This window comes from Lissotriton vulgaris, chromosome 1_1 (genome assembly GCF_964263255.1).
Source record: "Lissotriton vulgaris chromosome 1_1, aLisVul1.2, whole genome shotgun sequence".
In the NCBI taxonomy this organism is placed as follows: domain Eukaryota; kingdom Metazoa; phylum Chordata; class Amphibia; order Caudata; family Salamandridae; genus Lissotriton; species Lissotriton vulgaris.
In genome coordinates, this window is record NC_141685.1 from 81,895,486 (window position 1) to 81,918,295 (window position 22,810).

The window sequence follows — 22,810 nt, forward strand, 5'->3', positions numbered from 1 at the left end:
ACATCAAGACTAACCAGTATCTTTGGTGAGAAATATATTGTATATATTCTCGAACAATTGGGCCCAGTATATGGCGCTTGTTTGTGTGTTTTTTAGCATTGGTGATCATTTCCTATTTTGCGTAGTTCCATCTAAAGGGATTTTCATTTCCTACCTTTTTTCTATTCCAGTATCTTTCCCCGCCCCTTCTTGACCTCCGCTCGATTTGTACTCTTTTTATTGACTTATCTTTCTTTCAACCCTTGATATATGGTTGTATACTATTTCGCATAACAAATGAGATTACTGTATTTACCATGTTGCACTACCTTTTTTGTATGGATATTTCAAATTTGGGTAACATGCTCTCCAGAAAATAGGATTGCTATTGTGATCTTTTTAGGTGTTGTGTCATCTCTTCTCTCGGAAGCTTGATCTGATGCTTTTAATTTTGTATGTCTCTTTGTTGTAATTGTTTAATTTGAGTATATGTCATTAATATATGTGTATCATTTCACGTTGTTTTCAGCCCTGACGAAGCTCCCACGGTTGGGGAGCGAAACGCGTTGGCTGTCCTGTGCACTTTGAAAATATGAAAAAATAAAAATAAAAATATATTTTTTGATACAACTTTGGTCCGGTTTTACTTCGTGCTTGGTGCTGCCTCCATTCTTCTCCAAAGTTTCTATCTGGAATTCCAGTGGGACTGAACCGCAGCAGGTCCTGGAGGTTGTCAGCACAACAAAACGGAACACTTTGAGGGACGCTGGAAAATAGAGGTGCTGGTTGTTTGATCCGCTGTGGAATATTTCTCTTTGGATAGCACAAATTTGTCTAAAGGACGGTACTCTCACAACAGACCCCGAACGTATTGTCGAACAGTTAGCTACGCATTTTGAAACAATATACTCACCGCAGGCGGTAACCACAATAGAGGACAATACACATTTCTTGCAAGACATTAGGATGCCTACGCTTTCCCCGGAATCCAGGGAAGACCTAGATGCTGACCTCTCGTCGGAAGAATTGGGGCGGGCACTGGCGGCACTCAACACAGGGAAAGCAATGGGTCCAAACGGGCTACCAGTAGAGCTGTACAAAAAAGTGGCGGGTCTGATCACACCTCACTTACTTTACATGTACAATGACTGCCTGGAGGATGGCAGGCTGCCACGGGATCAGCGAATAGCCACAATTGTTGCAGTGCACAAACCGGGCAAACCTGTGCATTTGGCAGCCTCTTACCACCCAATATCGCTAATGAATGCGGAAGCAAAAATACTGGCCAAAGCGTTGGCACTCCGACTACAGCCACAACTCAAGGACTTGGTTCACCCGGACCAATCAGGGTTCATGCCGGGATGTAACACCTCCCTTAATCTACGGAGGGTGCATGCCGTTATAGCCCATACACCAGAGATACAGAAAGATGCAGCCACCCTTTCCTCGGACGCCACTTTGGCCTTCAATTTAGTGGAATGGCCGTTCCTCTTTGCGGTACTTCGGAAGCTGGGACTTGGCCTGAAATTCTGTGCATTGATACAACTTTTATATACGGAACCCCTTCGCGCAAGTAGCAGCAAACGGAAGATTATCAAGAGAATTCAAACTAGGAAGGGGTACCAGGCAGGGATGTCCAATGTTGCCGATGCTATTCGCCCTAGTGCTGGTACCGCTTGCTGCATGGATCAAAAATATTTACAACAAGGGGTGGTGAGGGACATGGATCAGGCAGGACGTCTCCATTCATGGAATGAGATGGGAGGAGGACTGGGAGGACCGTATCTCGCTATATGCGGATTACGTGCTCGTATATTTAACATCCCCGGCGAGATCATTAGTGTTCCTACTAGACATTTTTACTGCATACGGGAAAGTATCCGGCTACACTATTAACTGGACGAAATCGCTACTCTATGTATTGCACGGGCCTACACCCAAAATCCCGGCGGGATGCGAACTGCAGATCGTGACCAGAGGTTTCGAGTACTTAGGAATATATATGTCACCCCATCAGAGTCCATATTCATGGAAGAAAATTTAATGAGGCTCCTGGAACGACTCCAAGCGGACGTAAAACACTGGAGATCCCTCCCGGTGATGCTCCTGGGTAGAGCTGCACTATTTAAAATGCTAGCCCTTCCGAGATTCCTACATGCCCTACAAAATACCCCATTTCCTGTCCCCCCTAAGTATTTCAAATCCATTGAAGCGGAAGTAACAACCCTATTGTGGGATGGTAAACCCCCCCGGATAGCACAACACAAACTGGTCCGGAGTTGGTATGACAGTGGTATTGCTCTACCGAATGTTAAACTCTACTACTGGGCATCACAACTGGTGACAATAAATCAATGGTTGCACGTCCCACAGGACGAACCAGCATACAGGTTGAACCGGAGCCTCCTGCCGGCAGACCGACTGATGAGGGCGCTTTACACCAACGGAAAACAGGAAGGACTTACAGGACCAAGGGCACACACGACTAAAATATGGCACGCCGCACAGAGGGCCTTGGGATGGGAAGGGAGTGTTGACACAAGCCACTCCCCTCTGGGACACGAGAAAACTGGGCATACTGGCGAACACAAAGGGATTCAAAGAATGGGACCTAATTGGTATCTCTAAAATAGGCGACCTATGGGCGAAAGGAGAGATAATATCATTTGAAAACTTGCAAGCGAGGTATAAGATGGCAGACTCGGACTGATTCCGTTACATACAGATACGACACGCATTACAAAGTGCAATTCCCCCAGAGACCAAATTGGTGGAATCCTTCCCTCTGGAGGATAGGCTCCTCACGGACTACATGGAAATAAAGGCAACCTCCTACACATACAAGAAACTGATCAATAATCAACCAGACCCCCTGATAGCACTAAAGGGAAAATGGGAGACTGAATTGGGAGATATCGAGGAATCTGATTGGATGGACGCCCTAGCATCAGCCCGAGAGGCAGCAATCTCATCCCCACTTAAACTCATTCAACTGAAAATATTACACCGAACATATTATCCTCGCACCACGATATTTAAGCTGGGACACACACCAGATCACCTTTGCCTCAGAGGGTGTGGAGGTATTGGAACATTTTACCATATAATATGGGAATGCCCTATCATAAACCGCTATTGGTCAAGAGTATTAGCGATCATTTCAGAGGTGGGAGGAGCAGAAGTTCCCTGTGATCCCAGGTGTTGCCTCCTCAATATCTGGCAGCTCACCGACTTAAACCTAGCCTTACAGAACTGGGCTATATTGGGGGCGACAATCGTGAAGCGAAACATAGCAAAATACTGGGGCTCCGCGATAACACCTACACGTACACAATGGGAACGAGGCATGGATATTGCAATGGTGTCTGAGAGGGCAGTTTACACGCACAGGGGCTGTCCCAAGAAATGGACTAGAATATGGGGTAAATGGAACTTATTCCGTGGGAACATATGTGAACCTCCTTTACAGATCCCCTCCCCAGTGGTCAGTCCCTAACTACACATGTACACGAAAGGGCTCGGCATGCAATAGCACGGCATGACAGTTACACACGTACAGCTGATGTGTGATGATACCACTGGCTACCCTTTATTGTAACTGAAGTAGTCCCTAAACAATCATGACATGTACCTATGCACTGTACCCTGCTTATTGGGCTTTATGTCACCAATGCTAAAATCAATTGATTAGCTGTACGATTTTACTGCCTGTATGAAACTGTCTTGACACAATAAAGGTTTTTGAAAATGTAAAAAAAAAAAAACACTTCCCACCCCACCCATAGTGGCGGCGTGTTCATACTAACGAGAGGTTGGTCGACACTGGGATTGGGATCAAAACTGGAAGAGATGGCGGGCTCTGATGGTGGAGGGACACACCGCAGACGGACGGCCCTGGGAGAGGAAGGAGACAAGGGGACCCCATTTAAATTCGAAATTCTTATCATTATCCCTGAAAATATCAGCCATACGTTCTAGGCTAAGCAGTCTCCAAAGACGAGAGTGCCATAGGGATATAGCTGGAGCCTCCCTTCTCTTCCAGGCGGCTGCCAAGGTGACCTTAGCTGCCCCACACGCACCACTCTTAAAGTATGGGACTCAATTCCGGGCGACGACAGGTGGACTTCTTTTCCATCCCCATTCACTCCAATCCATTGCAATCCAGCTTTCCCCCCGGCCCAACATGAGGGACCCTTTGATGCCTGGAGAAGGGGAGACTGCTTAGCTCTAATACATTTGTTCCACAATTTTGATCCCCTTACTTTTGATCAATGTCAAAGGGACTTTGTATTGAAGAACACAGAAAGATATCAGTATATCCAATTAATGCACTGTGCCCTCACACCTCAGATACGGGAGGCTGCTACTCGACCTCTCACAAAATTTGAGGCCTTTCTCACCAAGACTGCTATAATGAAAGGGGTGATCTAATTTATCTATAGCTTCCTCCTTAAAACAGTGCTTTCCCCACGCCCCCGGTATATGTCTATGTGGGAAGACTTAATTCACCGTCCTATTTCCGATGAGGAATGGACGCATCTATGGTCCGACATCGCACGCTTCAATCATTCCTCAGAACTCAGGGAATTGCCGTCTTATTTTACGTATACACCAATCATTGAGGAGAGCAGAGCTGAGCAGAGGAGTGGAGGGAAGTGCCTACATCTGCCGTCTGTAGGTGGACTGGCTCTGGATCCCGCTTCTGCTCCTGAACGATTGCCAGCATTCTCCATTGTACTCTTGACAGCGATGAATAGCAACGAACAAGCAATGAACAGTGAGTGGTGAGTGGCAAGAGGTGTGTGGCATACGGCGAGTAGTTAAGGTTGATCGGTCCGTAAGTCGCTGAGCCATTTCAGTCTGTAATAAGTCTGTAATACAAAATCTGAGAAATTATGCAAAGGGGAAAGTGACAATAGAGTTTGATCCTGTTGAAGCACCCCTCGACCCCTTAATTACTCTGCATGCCTAGACTACAGCCCTACCCGGAGCTCGGATATTAATCAATTGATTAATGAATTAGTTAATTAAATAAGTAACCAGCAGCACCGGCGAATTCTGTACGGAGGTGTGCTTTGGGGGTGTTTTCCCTTGGAGGTGTTAGGAGGTGTTTTTGTCCAATCAAAGCACCATTTGGTCTTGTCACTGGCCCGTTTGATTCTCTGAAAGAAGCATGACTTCTTCACCTTAGAGGGTGTATTATGAGGTCAGGAAAAGGGCGGCCACCTTTCCCTCCTATCAAAAGGAAAAGAAAAATACAACAAACACTAATATTAGATATGTTTAAAATAAAACAGACAGGTGATGTATAGTCCTTTAAATCATCTAAGGTCCATACATTCGGGAAACTGGGAAGGTCGCCGTCAAAGTTTGATTTTATGAAAGATCCAACTGGTGCTATGCTAACATTGCTAACTAACCCATGTGATCTTCAAACTCTGATCAAACCACTGAGTAGAAAAAATATTATATCCCCTAAGGAAGGAGTAAGTGAACCAGGCCACCCTGAGTCTGAAGCTGAAGTCGAACGAATGTCAAATTCAACTAAGGACCATGTCAACCATTGGGGTCAAATAACGGACCTAGAGATGTTAACTATTCCACTTACTGGTCGTTCACAACAAGAGGACGCAAAATGCACAAATCTAACAATGGGAGATACTCAGCAATTACTACCAATTAAGGCATCCAATGCCAATAGAAGTGCAAGTAAAAATCAGAACAGCTAACGGGATAGGGGAACCATCTAATTTGGGACAACTAAATCAACGAGAGCAAGAAGCTCCAAATGAACTAAATGGTGGGGTGAAAATCATAAGGGAAGCCAATACCCCACTGAAATCGGATCTTACTCTGTCTAAAATAAATTCAGTTAAAAAACAGGACCAGTCGAAATGTAATCAAAATAACGGATCTCAAATGAATAAGGACAAATACAACAGAAACCCAGAAACTCTGCAGCGTTGGAGTACTCCGTATCAAAAAGACGTTTTGAATAGTAGTCCACAATTCATTAATTCTTGTGACGAGGGACATGATTTTCAAGGACCACAAAAAGAGGAGTATAAGGACCTATCATTCATAAATGGGCAACACCATAACCCAGGTACTCAGGTACCAGGAAGTGGGAACGCAGGAGCAATTTGGGATTTATTCTTCAAAACCTTGCAATTAACTCTGGAAGCTTTAACATATAAGTCCAACAAAAAGGAGGTCCAAATAGATCTCTTGTTGCCGGAACTGAGCAGAAGACAAAAACACAAAATAATCTAATAGTAAGGGCACAATCTCAGCCAATATCTACATATGCAGAGTGTAGTTGTGCCCCACTAATTAACAAACTGGCTACCATTCCGGATATTTTAAAAACAATAATTGACGATGTAAAAGGGAATTTTCCTAATGTGAGAATTCAACCCATCAAGACCGACTGCCCCTCTAAAGATACAATAAAATGTAAAGACAATACTGTTGTTGTTAAAGATAAAATAGATGATAAAACAAAAGATCAAGAAGTGATAAACATATGCTCGACACAATCAACAATGACTGACGCAGCTCCGGAAGTTTAACTATCAAAAAGTCAGAGGAAAAAACAATGGAAAGAAAGAAATAAAGCTTCTACAAGTATTAAAAAAATACAAATGCATCAGATATAGTGAGATTGAACACCGGAAACAACCATGACCAAATATAATATTGTGAAGGTGAGGGTAAACAAATGTCTCCAACAAAACCCTTTTACCCTTTATTTAATAAAGATCTATCGGAGGTACAAGCAGTTATGAAAAATAAATGCCTAAACAAGCAAGCTGATATTATAAAAATGATAGAGTATGGGAAAATTCAGTCCTTAGAAATGCTGCAAGTGAAGGAATGTAATAAACAGGTGGAGAATAAGCCATCACAATTGGAAACACATAGAGCAAAGAGCGAGAGTATCAGAGGGGATGAAATGAATAGAGATTTGTTAAGAATCTGGAAGGATATTAAATTACCACAAGATCTGGGAACCAAAACGAAGCAGTTACATAAACATCGACAATCATGGTCTCAAACTGTTAATAATCATAATGGAAGGTTAATTGAGCATGCTCAGGGTGAAAATAGCCTGCAACAAATTAAATTACATAACCCAGATCAAAAAGAAGGAGTGGTGCAAGTAATTTCTACGCCAGAATATAAATCTAGGGGTAATAATGATATCATGACTCGTGGGAACATATTAAAATGCAGTACCCTCATTAAAGAAAATTAAATGTACCGACATAGAATCAATTGAATTCCACACATCAAGAATAATAATCGCAAATCAACATTAGTAATTTGGACATCTTCTACTGCCGCCAGCCTTATTATGCAAGAACATAATCTCTTTCAGGACTGGGGAATAAAAGTAACAACTCCCCTGCAACTTTCCTATCCTAGCCCTTTTGTTTTAACAAAATTACAAAATCATAACCAATGAGAACCGATAATAATAAGAAATACTCAATATTAAAAAACCTACAGGTATGACCAACGGGCATCTTTTAAAATTATTAGAGGTAACAAAAGTAGACCTATTATTTGACACTGTCAAATTAGGTTGGCTAACAGCAGCCCTCCATAAAGTCAGGCAGGATTGACATCTACAATCTGAAGTTTCTTTAAGGGGGCCAACAATTATGAATAAAAGGGTCAGATTATGTTTGTGGAATATAAATGGGGTTCAAGCAAAGATTCGGAATAACCAACTCGCTACTTTGTGTTGTTTTCAAATCATTATTATTATTTATTTCAGACTCTTATATAGCGCATGGCTACTCAGGAGCATCCCAGCGCTTGTACGGAGCCCAGAGGGTACACAGCGACGGGATCAGGAGCTATTTACATCACTGTATAAATCTAGCTTTATACTCTGCTGAAAAGCCAGGTCTACAAAAATCATTTGTTTACAAGAGACTTGGGCTTTAGTTCCTTTTAGATTGGAAGGGTATAGGGTTATTTCTCATTAGCTAAGAGAACAAGTAACTATGGCAGACCATGTGGGGGTTTGGCTATTTTTATATCAACTGAGCTAAAAATGGAAAGTGAAATGGACGTCTCAAGTCAAAAGGATTATCTAATTGTCAAAATACGATACAAGGAACAAAATATAATTACATCTCTTGTAGTAATCAACGTATATAATTACGAAGAACAATGGCGACCAATTTGATAATTATGATATTGAAGCAACTGGACAATGACACCCAACCTGGGATTATTATTACCGATGATTATAACATGAATATGCTATGGTCTTACGACAGAGATGTTGAAATACAATGGCAACATTACTTATGGTCAATTCCAAGTTTTTCATCAACAATGGGTATGAGGGAACAAAAGAATGAAAACATCGGCAAGACTCTTGTATAAGAATTAGAAACCATAGGTCTAAGATGGCAAAATGGGCGATTTCCTCAAGATTCGCCAAAATCATGGACTTTTCAATCAGGGGATCATAGTGCTAGAATAGGATTATACAATAGCATCGTTGAATCTATTTCATAAAATGTTGTCTAATCGGAAAGAGGGAATATATATAAACGACCACGATCAACAAATAATTGAGTTAAACCTAAATGGCCTAAGATTTGAAAACTATAGGTCACTTCCGGGAGAAATAACGACAGTAAATTATAAGAAACTTTATTGGTCAGATAACACCAAAGATTCTATTACAAACACTGCGCAGGCAATTGTGGATTTTTACTTCGAAGGAAATTATTTGAATGCTGTCGAAAAATGGTCTCTCTTCACAAAGCAATTAATTACCAGTCAATCTCAATATTATGCTAATAAAGGTCAGTGGAGGAAAAAACCAGCATGTTCATTGGTGAAAATTTCGCTTGAAAGCCATCAATTAAAAAAAGGACGTAACAGAATCCTGAGATTGGTAAAAAAGTTTCCAGTTAATTTAATTTACAGAGTAAAACTCAAAAAGATAAATACAGGAGTAAGGAAAATGGTCTGGAAGGACAAAATGCATGAAAAGCAATAGTTGTGGGCAAAAGCTCTATATGCTTGCAAAAGGAGTAAGTCAAGAGGCTTCTGGATTCTAGTAAACAAACTGAGTAGATCTAGTAGGAAATCTACTTCATCAACAGTAACTGAATCTGAATGGGTATCGTTTATAGATATGCATTTGAATCCTACTCCTAACTTGGCTGTGAATTCTACTGATTGGGCTATAAATTGAAAAGGAGGAGAAAAGAAAGATAACAGAAAAACAAGTATGTAAATTATTAAAGAATCTGAGATCCAATGGTGCCCCCGGCCCACATGGGATTCCCGCTGTGCCGTATAAGGAGAAAGCATCATATTGGTCGAGCTATCGAACACCAGTATTTAATCATGCTCTCCAATCAAGAACAGTCCCCGAGGCATGGAACGGATCTATAATTTCTCCTATATAAAAAAGTGGGGACTGGTCCCTCCCATCCAATTACAGATTAATTACGCTCCAAGATATCGAAGCTAAATTAGTTGCATCGGTTCTACTTAAGGAGTTAATTGATTGGGCTAATGAAAACCATTTAATTCCACCGAACCAATCAGGTTTTGTACACGGTCAAGGTACAACAACAAACGTGTTAACACTAGGAATTTTAATGGAAAAATATAAAACAAGAAAACAGCCATTATATTTATGTTTCGTTGATTTTAAATCTGCCTTTGACTGCGTAAATAGGCAGATTTTATGGAGGAAACTGGATCGTTATGGCATTAGCTCCAGCCTTTTAAATGCAAAACAATTGTTATATACTGATACCTGGACAAGAGTCCGGCTAGGGAATGGTTCAAAGCTTTCGAGGAAAATTAAAAAAACTCAAGGCCTAAAGCAAGGGTGTGTTTTAGTTCCATATTTATTTAATCTATTTTTATCAGACTTTACCCTTGCAATGAACAATGAGTTAGCAGACTCACCAAAGCAGGCTGAGAAACAAATATCGAACTTATTATACGCTGATGATGTCGTCCTGCTAAGCCAAACAAGGGTAGGACTGCAGCAATTAATAAACAAAACATCAACGTATTCAATTGAGAACAAAATGACAATAAACGAAACCAAAACAAAAGTAATGGAAGTCAGTACCAAGAATCGGAATGGCAGTCAATACAAATGGTCACACCAAAAGCGAGGGCTAGAAAAAGTTCAATGTTATACATATCTTGGGATACTGTATGACGAGAAAGGATCTTTTTCATACCATAAAATGGAGATGAAGGAAAGAGCCAAAAGTCTACAAGGGTCTTTTCGCCTATTTTATAGCTTCTTGGGAGGCCCAACTTATACCCCATTAATTAAAGTAATAAAAGCAAAATTGCTCCCGAGCCGTATATGGAAGTGAAATACTCGTGGCTTGATGCCGCCCAGGCGGCGTGCCCCAGCCCTGACACGCTGGCGCTGCTTTGCCAAAAGCATACCGAATTCTCAGATGAAGCCGGCCGTGAACTGTCCTTCCTTGCTAGAGAGGGTCGAGCGCGCCGCTTTGGGGAGGGAGACCGCCCGGGGTGTACCCTTGCTAACCTCCTACATCCACCGCTTGTTGCCTCATATATAACTGCTCTCAGTGATAGAGCCTGGACAGGACCACCTCTCCGGAAGATATTAAATCCCGTTTTCTTGACTTTTACTCTCACCTCTATTGTGTCGGCACTCCCTTGCCACGGGAGGAGTTCGACCAATATTTTGAGTCCTTCGCCCTCGTCTGGCTCGAAGACTACCATCGAAAATTTCTTGTTGACCCATTCTCCGGGGAAGAAATATTGGCAGCCATCAACAGCTTACCTAGTGACAAGGCCCCTGGCCTGGATGGCCTGCCTGCCTCGTTCTACAAATAGTTCGCTGACATCCTGGAACTGCATCTGGAGGCCATGTATAATGAGTCTTTCGATACCGGGCTATTCCAGCAGTCCCTGCGCGAAGCATTGATAAATTTGCTCCTTAAACCTGACAAGCCTGCCGACCGTAATGACTCCTCCCGTCCTCTTTCCCTAATAAACATAGATAATAAAACCTTCGCCAAATCTCCCGGATCAATCTGGCTCCATACCTGGCAGGGCAACCTCACATAATCTTCGCACCATTTTCTCTGTCCGTCATCAAATTAACCCTAACTTGCCGCCCGTGGCCACACTGCTCGACGCCACCAAGGCATTCGATACGTTGGAGTGGCTGTTCCTGTTCAGCATTCTACCGCGTATGGATTTCAGCGCACACTTTCTGCGTAATATCAAACTCCTTTACACCAGTTCCTCCGCATGTCTCCGCATTAATGGTCAGGTATCCGACCCAATCAACATTGCCCGTGGCACTCGTCTGGGGTGTCCGTTATCGCCCATGCTTTTTGCAATCGCCATGGAGCCCCTGGCTGCCAGGCTACGGCAGCACCATACACACAGGGGCATTGGTTTCTCTTCCCGCTCTCTCCTGGTCTAAATGTATGCGGATGACGTCACCCTATATGTCAGCCACCCCCCAGGAAAACCTTAGCCCCCTGGTTCGGGAAATCATACGTTTTTGGCGGGCTTTCGGGCATCCATATGAACTGGAGTAAGTCGGTCCTATTTCCCCTGAATGATGCTACTGTCCCCTTCACAGCGGACTTTCCATTTGTTTGGGCATCTGGCCCCACACGCTATTTGGGCATCTGGTTAATTAGGGATTTGGATGAATTGTGGAGGTTAAACTTAGGGCAGGCGGTTGATTGGCTTGAATCCAGAATCCCTTTGTGGAGCCGACTGCCGCTATCCTTGGCTGGCCGTATCGCCATACCAAAAATGGTGGACCTGCCTAAATTCCTCTATCTCTTCTTGAACATACCTATCCACCTCACCTCTCATTTCTTTCGCAAACTTCGCTCTCTAGTCATTTCGCTTATTTGGGCAAGTGAACAACCCAGGGTGGCCTACGATATCCTCACCCTCCCTATGTCTGCCGGTGGGATGGATGCGCCTCACTTTCAGATCACCCAGATTTCCCTTCACTCCAGTCTTCAAGTCAAGTCAAGTCAAGTCAAAAAATTTATATAGCGCGCTACATACCCAGAGGGTCTCAAGGCGCTTGAGGAGGGGTGGGGAATTACTTCTCGAATATGTCTCGAGCATGTCCCGACACGCGGCGCGTTTGGGCCTGAGAATCTTTACCCGGAGAATTCCTTTTACACTCTTCCAGAGTCTCCGGGTTGCAGGACACGCTACTATTTTATCAGTTACGTGCCACTTGCCGGAACCTGCACACCACATTGTCTCAGCCCCCGCCCACTCTCCCAGCTCTGGACTTCATTCATACTTCCACGTCGCCGCACAAGTTAGTCACCAAACTGTACGCTTTGTCCTTGGGGTCTGCCCCCATCTCATCGGATCGCGCAGACTTTGGAATTGACATTTCGGAGGCCGACTGGTTGTATTGCTGTAATCAAACCAAAAAGTTGTCCCCGAATTACCGGCTCCGCCTGATCCACTTCAAGTACTTGCACAGACTGTACCGCAACCCAGTGCTGCTCCACCGGTTCGGGCTCACCCCTGGAGATACTTGTATGCGTTGCGCTGCTCCCGCCGCAGACTTTGCCCATTTAGCTTGGCTCTGCCCCAAGGTCTTTGAGTTCTGGCAGGCGGTATGCTCCACCGTCTCTGACATCACCGGTACTGCAGTGCGCCCAGACCCTCCCCTGTGACTTCTTGGCTTTGTTAGGTTTTGCCCTGATGCTTCCCGCCGCCTGATTTCGATGCTTTTGGTCCTCTCCAGACGTAGGGTGGCCATGTGTTGGGGTCGGCGGCCTGCTCCTAGGGTCGAGAGTTGGTTGGAGGTGTTGTGTTTTATCTAGGACCCCGATCAATATCATGACCTTATGCCCCTATACGGCTATAATCGATACATATCCCTATAATGGCATAATATCCGAAACCATATTTCGGCAAGTCGCCTCTGCAGTCCATGTCAGTCCATGACACAGCAGAAGTCACTTCCTTAGATTCCTAGATAGCACACCGAGTTCTTTCAACACTTCAAACCTCCAGCAACCTGGGAAAGTCCCGCTTGCTTTGTTTTGATTTGTAATAGAACTCCTAACGAGCACTGTAAGAACGACCAGTTCTTAGTGACATCTTTATTGACGTCTTATGTCCAAAACTTACGTCAAACTCGGCACCTTTCAGGTATAAATAATACCAACGTTGCCTTAAGCAAACACAGCGGTGGTGGTGAATACAGGAGCAGAACAGCTGTCCCCCTGCAGAAAGCCCAGCAGATGCGAAAAGCACACGGACGTTGCCCCTCCTCCTTGACGCGCTGAGAAAGACGCTGTCTTTTCTCCTGCCGAGAAAATCCAGCTCTGGCGTTTCCAGCCTACCCTTGCGGGTGACTGGAATATCGAGTCCTGAGAAGAGATACCAGACCTCCAACATTTTATTCCAGAGGTACAGTTCTGACTAAACCCTTAGAGAGAATTCTTGAAGCAAACCCTTGGCAAAACCAACTTAACTTAACTTGCTACTTACTTACTCCCTTCCACGTGTTAGGCTTAGGTCAGGTACACTGGGGTAGGCGTAGTTAGAAGCACCAGTTAAGGTCGTTAGCCAAATGTATATATGAATGTATATATTTTATTCATTTTAACCATCTTATGGCTAAGAAACCATATCAATGCTTTTACAGTATTATTTCGTAATACTGATCTTACTGTACGCACTTTTTATTACAACGAGTCTTGCAATTGTGGCAATTCATTTCTCTTGCATGAGAAGGAAGACTGTTCAATAAATAATACCTTTTATTGAAAACGCCCGTCTCTCTATTCTCTGCATACTGGTGAAAGTAATTCTGCACAACTGACTGAGTGAAATAGCTGTCTATTGTTTCACACGACTCTAGAGATTGACTCTTATTCTGAGGAGCAAAAGTTGTCATGTTAATGCGGTTGGTGGAAAACTGAATCCCTTCTTGTCTGAGCCAAGGAAGCTGATCACTTCCTATTTGGTCAAGAAAGTTTCCAGTGACCTCTGAGCTAGCTGGTACAAACCCAATTAAGTCTAACATAGTCAGTAGAGACCTAGAAGACCGCACTCCTACGTCTACACTGCTGTTTATGTTATTCCAATGCGCAGGGCCTATAGGGAAAATAGGAACTACACTACAGAGAATGTCTCTCGATGCCAGACTCCTCTCTGAGTTTTGGGATTTTTATTCCTGCCAGGTCCCGACCTGTCGACATTTGAGCCCCCCTGGTCGTCTATCTCCTTTCCCGCTCCCACCCCAGCGCCGCTACCTCTACTGTGCTCCCCGCCGGCCCTGGGTCCGCGGCGGCCACCTGTGTTGGTTAGTGAATGCTCCCACCTCCCCTACTTCCCATCATCACCCCTGCTGCTTTAGACTTTCATCTGTTATTGTGCTTCTAGGCGTGCTTCCCCTTGGGAGGCTGTAGCCCTGGACTCTGGTTCTGTGACTTTAACATTCCTGGTTTTACTGAATTGCTGTAAACTTAACCCAATTGCAACTCAATGTCAGTATTGTAATTTATCTTGCTACCGCGTGCGGCGGTTCTGCACGGTGTATTGTGCCTGCCATGTTGATATTCCTTAATAAAGGTTTTTGAAAATAAAAAATAAAAAAAAATGTCACTTTTAAAAGTCAAAGGACTGTTTATTACGAGATCCCACGCATGGATGTTGGTCCAGGAATATACAAGTCTTAAGGTCCAACCATATTTAGAAATACCATGGTCTCTACAAACCAAAAACACCTTTATGAAAGCACGATCCTGCAACTTACCTGGCTTAAAACATGTAGTGCCCTGGCTGAGACCATCTAAGCCGACTATGTGCAGCCCATGCAACCTATGGGACGAACGTATTTTGCATTTTGTTGTATATGTGTAGTAATGATGGCGGAAAGAAAACGATATTTGAAAAACTGCTTCATTGGCAGAGTTGTTCGTACCGCAGACATGCCATGGTAGTTTTTTTTAGACCAACGGGTATTAAAATGAACGCCAATTTTACTACATTTTTAATACTTGTTAAAAATAAGTTGGATACTTGTGAGTTGCCCACAGGAAATCTGGAAGTCTAAGATAATTAAGGACAACATTTAGGACTATTTTTATGACATCACACATAAATTACAGAAATATTAATTGACACAATTGATATTAAGTCCTGGAAAGATGACGGTCTGATGTAATGTCTATAAATTGTGTTGATGTTATTTAAGAAAACTAATTTGGATTTTTTGAAAATCGTTGGTCTGTATTTGAATTGGTGTGTTTCCTTTAAGAATGCAGTAATCGTAAGATTTTTGTTAATCATGTAAATAAAATTTACCTTACTCCCTCTGTTAGAAAATGCTTTCACCTTCCCTCCCCTGCTTCACCTATCTCCCCCAACCAACCACATGCATATATCTACCACCTGCTTAAAACAAGTGGTAAATAAAAGCAGAAAAACACTATGAAATAGTGAATGGCATGTGGTTTGTCAGGCAGAAGAATCTGTTCCTCGTGGCAACTGCCCAGTCCATGGCGTCAAACTAGTAACTGGACGTTACTGGGGTAAATCCACTACAAAGTAAAAGAACAAAACAATTACATGAGATTTTCCTGCCACTCCAGCACTGTGCAACTTCTAACAAGGGACTATGAGAGGTCTTGGACGGGTCCTGTGACCTGGAGGGTCACACCAAGTGCGCCCTCATTTAAGGCAGAGGACTGTCATGGGTTTAACAGCTAGAGCGGTGGTGGCAATGCACCCTGTTGTAAGGATCAATAGCCTGATGTGATCTTTGCATCATGGTCAGTGGAGTGGTGTCCTACTGACACACCCATGGAATGCTCCATTTCTATACATTTGCCCAAACTTTGAGCTAACATCAAGTGCGTGTTCAGACATGGCCATATGCAAATCAGTCTTGACCCTGTGCCTCATGGGAACAGTCCAGCCCGAACTGCCAAGCCATGTCTTTCCTGGACCGGAATCAAGCATCCTAGGACCGTTTTCTGGCTATCAGCCGTCTTCAGCCAGGATAGCTTGACTCCAGTGGCTTAGTGAGCAAGGGACCCACGTCTGGGCATACCCTTCCCACATAGGGTGAACATAGGATGAATTCAAGGCAGTAATTCGAGCCAAGCAACAAACCTTGATTGGGGGAATGCCGAAGGAACGTAAATTGAAGTGCGAGGCTCAGAACAGGGAATATGCTTTCCTGGAGGCACGCCTGGCAAGTGGGGAATCAGTTTCTCTCCCATTACACCATCAACTGAAGCAGCATACATTAATGGAAATAATGGAAAATAGCGGGCACTCTTGCGCTGGCTACCCAGCATTGTCTCTATGATGTGGGTGATAAAGCCTATGAGTTGCTTACATGGTTAGAGAGACAAGACAAAGGACGGAACTGGATCCTTGAGGACACTGACAACAAGGGGACGGAAATACTGGGAGAGACTTCCTGAAAGACCTGACCCTGCCAATGCTAATGAATGAGGACCGAGACGCACTAGACAAAGACCTGACAATAGACTAAATAAATAAGACAATAGGAACCTTGCAAACAGGGCAAGCAACGGGGTCCAATGAGCTTCCCTTAGAATTACATAAAAGCATGTTGGATAAAATCAGGGAGTACCTCCAGAGTAGGTTTCAGACTGCCTGAAAATAAGAGGACCAAAGAACGTCTGAGGTGGTGGTCATCCCAAAAAAGGACGAACCAGCAACTGAGTGTGGGTCTTATAGACCTACCTCCCTGCCTAATTTTGAGACTAATGTCGTTGCATAGGCCCTGGCGATCTGCCTGCAGACAGTAATTTCAACAGTGGATCATCCTGATCAAATCGGTCTTTATGCCACACCAGGGAAGGCGCTTAAATCTCCCGACACCTTAATGGAGTACCAAATGCAACAGGGAATTCCTTTGCTGAACCAGTGGTGCTGCTGTCAAGCTCTCGTATGTGGCCCCTCTAGCGTGCATGCGCGTCAATAATACAGTTTCCCGAGTCTTTGCTGTCCGACAGGGATGTTCCTTGTCTACTATACTCTTCACACGTGCGTGGGTTTGCCAGGACCTCGCATATGGGGTACTCCAGTTGATCAGGAGTGGGATGAGAGAATCTCCCTCTACACTGACGTTTTGCTACAGGACACGTAATCAGCCTTCTTGAGTGAATGAATTCTACACATTTTTCACATATCTAGAGATTATTCAGGATATAAGATCAATTGGAAGAAGTCCTTAATATTCCTGCTGGGGGCAGGGACCCTGCGGCTGCACTCTAGGTGCACAGTTCGGGTGGCACTACATGGCTTTAAATATTTGGGCGTGTTTATTACAAGAGGGCCACAGTCAGGAACATACTCCCGAAATTAGATCGGCTTCGCAGGGATGCCCCACACTAGTGGGCACTCCCGCTCTCCTTACTGGGCAGGGTCGCCCTATTTTAAGTGATAACCCTCCAGGGCCTCTAGTACATTGTGCAAAAAACGTCCTTTAAAATCCCACCAGAGATTTTCTTTCAAAAGGTAGACTGAGAACTTTGGCTGCTGTTGTGGGATGGTGGCACTTCACGCTGAGTAAGCTGCAGAGGGGAGTTCATTAAGGTGGACTGGCGGTCCGGAGCATTCTCAAGTATTACTGGGCCACGCAGCTGATGGCAGTCAACAACTGGGTTTTTGCGGACCGTGAGGAACCTGCTTGCTGGGTAGATAGATTGGCCATGGTTACCCCACCCCGGTGCTGTATCGAAGAAAGCTTGAGGGCACCCAACCTACTCATAGCCAACAGTGGTAAGTGTAAGCGTAATATTGCAGCGGTTGGGGAGCCAGCTCACCCCCCAGGGTGGAGGATTGGGAAGCAGATCTTGATTGGTGTCAACGGGTGGACACAGGGTGTATCCCAGCAGGGGCTGCCCTTGTAAATGGTAAAAGATATGGGATGGTAGAGCTACCGGGCCATGTGACGCGCCATGAAGTAGTGAAAGTTAAATATGTAGCATCTTTGCGATCTAGTTTTGTGTAGTGGGTTTTGGCCAGGGAGTATCAGGACAAGCCAAGCTATGTTACTCACTCCATATTTGCAGACTTTGCCTTTTTGGTCTTAGCACTCTCACTAATGTGCACCGCATTTTCGGTGTCAACACTATCGATTGAGCACAAGTTCAATGAAAAGAATTTTAAAAAGTACATGTGTCTTGGCAATATAAGCAGTGTGCAGGTCCTTTATTCAATTGAGTCTGTTGATCTAATGTTGAGCTCTGAGTTCAAGCAGCCGTCATTACAAAGCGGAGAATTATGTGACTGTTTGCCCTCGCTAACTTGAGAGTCAAGTACAAAAGCACAAGTTACTTACCTTCGGTAACGATCTATCTGTAAAAAACAGTAGTTAGTGTTAGATTCCTTACCTTAGAATATCCCCAGGCGTCAGGCTGGATCCGGAATTTTTTTATCAGCAGTACCCCTGCGCGTCACTAGGCATCGTCTGCGGCTCTGCATCCGTCATTGGCATCGTGATTGCCGGGATGACGTCGGAGTACTTAGACGCCGCCCTCGCGCGCTGACGTCAGTTCTGTACATAGCTTTCCGCGCCAGGAACGCAGAGGCATGATAGAAACCGACACTGGTGCCATAAAACTAGGGCCCTGAAAGGGATGTCCTTAACCCTAGATATTGGTTCGCAGAACGGGGAGGATGGGTGGGGCGGTAAGAAATCTAACACTAACTACTGTTTCTTACAGATATATCGTTACCAAAGGTAAGTAACTTGTGCATCTGAAAGAAACAGGTTAGTGTTAGATTCCTTACCTTAGAATAGATACCCCAGCAATACCAACCCCGGTGGTGGGTCTGCGAACCAATATCACACCAGAAAGTCCCGGAGAACAGAACGGCCAAAAAAGCCATCTCTCCGGACCTGGCTGTCCAGGCAGTTGTGCTTAGCAATCGTGTGCAGTGAGGCCCAAGTAGCTGCCTGACATGTCCTGTAAGGGTACTCCCAGACCAAGGCAGTAGTAGCCGCCGTGGCCCGAGTGGAATGGGCCCCCAGCCCAACAGGAGGCTCTTTTTTCGCCAAGGAGTAACAGACCTTGATGCACAACACGACTCACCGTGAGATGGTTCGCTTGTGCACCACCCGTCCCTTCTTAGCGCCCACGTAACCAACAAAGAGCTGGTCGTCCACCCAGAACTGGCGTGTGCGTTCTAGAAAGAACGAGAGAGCATGTTTTAGGTACAGATGGTGGAGCCTCTCTTCCTCTTTCGAGGGATGCAGAGGCGGAAAGAAGGTGGGCAAGCTGATAGACTGCCCGATATGAAAGGTTGCAACCACCTTGGGCAGGAAAGAAGGACGAGTCCTCAAAAAAACTTTGTCCGGATGGACAGAGAGGAAAGACGGCTTAGAAGATAGAGCCTGGAGCTCATTCACTCTCCTGGCAGAGGTGATGAGGACCAGGAATGCAGTCAGAAGATGAAGAGAGCAATTGTGAAGTGGCTCGAAAGGAGCGCACATCAAATATGTTAGAACAAGGGTCAAGTCCCACTGAGGCATCACAAAAGGAACAGGAGGGAACATGTGAGTAATGCCTTTCAAGAACCTATTTACAACGGGGGACTTGAAAAGAGAAGGCTGATCAGGAAGCCTCAAGAAGACTGAAAAGGCAGATAGATAGCCTTTGATAGTGCCCAGAGTAGAGCCCTGTTGGGCAAGAGAAAGAAGGAAGAGGAGAACCTATGAAAGGGGACAGAAAGTAGATCCACAGCCTTTGCTGTGCACCAAGCCACAAAATGGTTCCACCTGCAGGCGCATACTGATTTTGTGGAGCGATGCCTGGCTGCCAGAATCACATTACAGACTTCAGGAATCAAGTCAAATGGCCTCAACTGTCGCCGCTCAATCTCCACGCATGTAGGTGGAGACTGGACAGGTTCGGGTGGAGGACCGTCCCCTGCTGCTGCGACAGAAGGTCCTCCTGAAGAAGCAGACGAATCGGGGGATCGACTGACATGCTGAGTAGCTCGGGATAACAGTATCTTCGTGCCCAGTCCGGAGCCACAAGGATGACTTGGGCTCGGTCTCGCCTGATCTTCTTCAGCACTCTGGGCAGAAGTGGTATAGGCGGTAAGGCGTACAACAGACCGCAGAGCCACTCACGACGAAAAGCGTCTCCGAGCGAGTGCCGTCTTGGAAATTCCAACACGCAGGACGGATGACATTGCGCGTTCTCTTCGGTGGCGAATAGATCTAACCAAAGCTCTCCCCACTGCCGAAAGAGACCTTGCGCCACGTCCGAGTTCAGACGACATTCGTGGTCCATCATGCACCGACGGCTGAGTTTGTCCGCCCTGGCGTTAAGGGAACCTGCCAGGTGTTGAAGCACCAGGGTATTGTCCCTGGCATTCCAGCCAAGTCCAGAGGCGCAGAGCCTCCTGACAAAGGGTCCACGACCCCACCCTGCCCTGTTTGTTGCAGTACCACATGGCAGTGGTGTTGTCCGTGAACACCTGCACTACACTACCCCGGACATAGGAAAGGAATGCCTTCAGTGCAAGCCGGATCGCCCACAGCTCCAGAAGGTTGAATGGAGCCGGGACTCCGCCGGAGACCAGAGGCATCTGATCTCCTCCTCTCCCATGTGGCCCGCCCATCCCAGGAGGGATGCATCCATCACCACTACGTGCTACGGTTGAAGAAGGGAGAGGGATCTGCCGCTGACCCAATCGCGGTCCGTGAGCCACCACTGCAACTGTCTCGCAGTGCCCTCCGAGATCAGGACGTTGTCAGACAGGTTGCCCTGATGCTGTGCCCACTGAAACTTCAGGTCCCACTGCAGAGCCTGTATCCGCCACCTGGCGTGATGCACCAGTAGGATGCAGGAGGCTATCAGCCCCAGGAGCCGCAGCGTCGACCTGACCGAGACCCGGGATAAAGGCTGAAAGATTGGAATCAGAACCTGAATATCCCAAACCCGCTGTTGAGGGGGATAAACCCGAAACTGCGCCGAGTCCAGAACCGCTCCGATGTAGAGGAGCTTCTGAGAGGGGCACAGGTGTGACTTCGGTATGTTGATTGAGAACCCCAGCAGGTGCAGGATGTCGGCCGTAGTCTGAAGGTGGGAGACGACTGTCTGGGGCGAGCCCGCCTTCAACAACCAGTCATAGAGATAGGGAAGACTGGAACCCACGATCTGCGCAGATGAGCTGCGGCCACCACCATCACTTTCGTGAACACCCGAGGGGCGCTGCTAAGGCCGAAGGAAAGCACTGTAAACTAAAAGTGCTCGTGGCCTACCGTGAACTGCACGTAGCGCCGGTGGGCCGGCAGGACGGGGATGTGGAAACAAACATCCTGCAACTCCAACGCCACCATCCAGTCTCAAGGGACTAGGGCAGCTAAGACCTGAGCTATTGTCAGCATCTTGAACTTCTCCTTCCGGAGGAAGCTGTAGACGTTCCGGAGGTCCAAGAGAGTGCGTAGGCCTCCTTTGTCCTTCTTGGGAACCAGAAAGTAGTGGGAATAACAACCACACCCTACTTCTGGCCCAGGAATGAGCTCGACAGCCCCCTTGGCCAAAAGGACCATAACTTCCTCTTGCAGAAGTTGCAAGTGATCCCCCGACATGCGGTGGTACTGCGGTGGCATGGCTGGAGGGGTCGCCTCGAAGGAGAGAGAGTAGCCCCTTCGGACGATTTGCAGAACCCACCTGTCCGACGTGATGGTACACCAGTGGAGGAGGTGATGGCGAACCCTGCCCTCCCACTTGCGTCGAATGGGCCAGAAATGCCGGACTAGGAAGGCTTTGAGGCAGATGCTGCGAGAGTGGATGTGGACTGACCCTGCCATTGTCCCCCTGCACCGCCACAGCGGTTACCACGCCCACAAAAGCGTTGAGGTTGGTTCTGCGGCCTGTGGCTGGCTGGATGTGTATTGCGCCCCTTCCTTGGCCACAAAAGGTACTAAAAGCGGAAGTTTGCTGGTGCTGGCCTAGGCCCAAGGACTTGGCCGTAGCCCTGGAGTCCTTGAAACGCTCTAGCGCACTTTCCGCTTTGTCGCCAAAGAGGCGACGGCCATCGAAGGGCATGTCCATGAGCGTGGCCTGGACCTCTCCCGAGAAATTGGCAGACCTCAGCAAGGCGTGGCGACGAATCGCCACCGTCATGGAAATCGCCCTGCCCAGCGAGTCCGTGGTGTCAAGTCCACACCTGATGGAGTACCGTGCCGCGTCCCGCCCACCCGCCAGGGCTTGGGCGAGCCATGTCCGGGCCTCCTCCGGACTGTGGCAGCACGTCCACAACCGTATCCCACAGAGAGTGGGTGTAACGCCCCAAAAGGAAGGCGGTGTTGACAGACCGCAGCCCCAAACTCAGAGAGGAGAACAATTTCTTTCCAAACTGATCGTACCTTTTGGATTCCCGATCCGGAGGACAGAAAGCAGGGGTCGCCCGGAGCCCGGCGGTGGCGTCGGACCACGTTCCGATCCACAGGGAGGCCTGTAAAGGGCTTGAACCAGGTGCCCATCAGAACATCGGTGAGGGCTACGTTAAACGGCAGCAGAGGCTCCGGGGAGCTTGCCTGCGGTTTGAGCACCTCAGTGAGGAGGTTAGTCCTCACGGCCGCGACAGGGAGCTCATGAGCCAAGGCCTTAGCTGCCCTGTTCAATACCACGCTATAAGTAGAAGCCTCCTCCGAGGCCACGGAGGGAGGAGAGACGAATACAGTGTCAGGTGAAGTGTCTAGACCACTGGTCTCCCCTAGCCTATCTGCCCAGTCCTGGCTTAACTGGCACTGCTGTGCCAGAGGGTCCTCAGACCCCTCCCAGTC

The 22,810-nt window shown here is 46.3% G+C and overlaps 1 protein-coding gene across 1 annotated transcript in view; it reads right to left on the reverse strand.

Moving 5' to 3' along the window:
• LOC147737434 (uncharacterized) overlaps positions 1-22,810 on the reverse strand; it is a 908,239-nt gene that overhangs the window by 431,114 nt on the left and 454,315 nt on the right. The gene's annotated exons all lie outside the window — the stretch shown is intronic.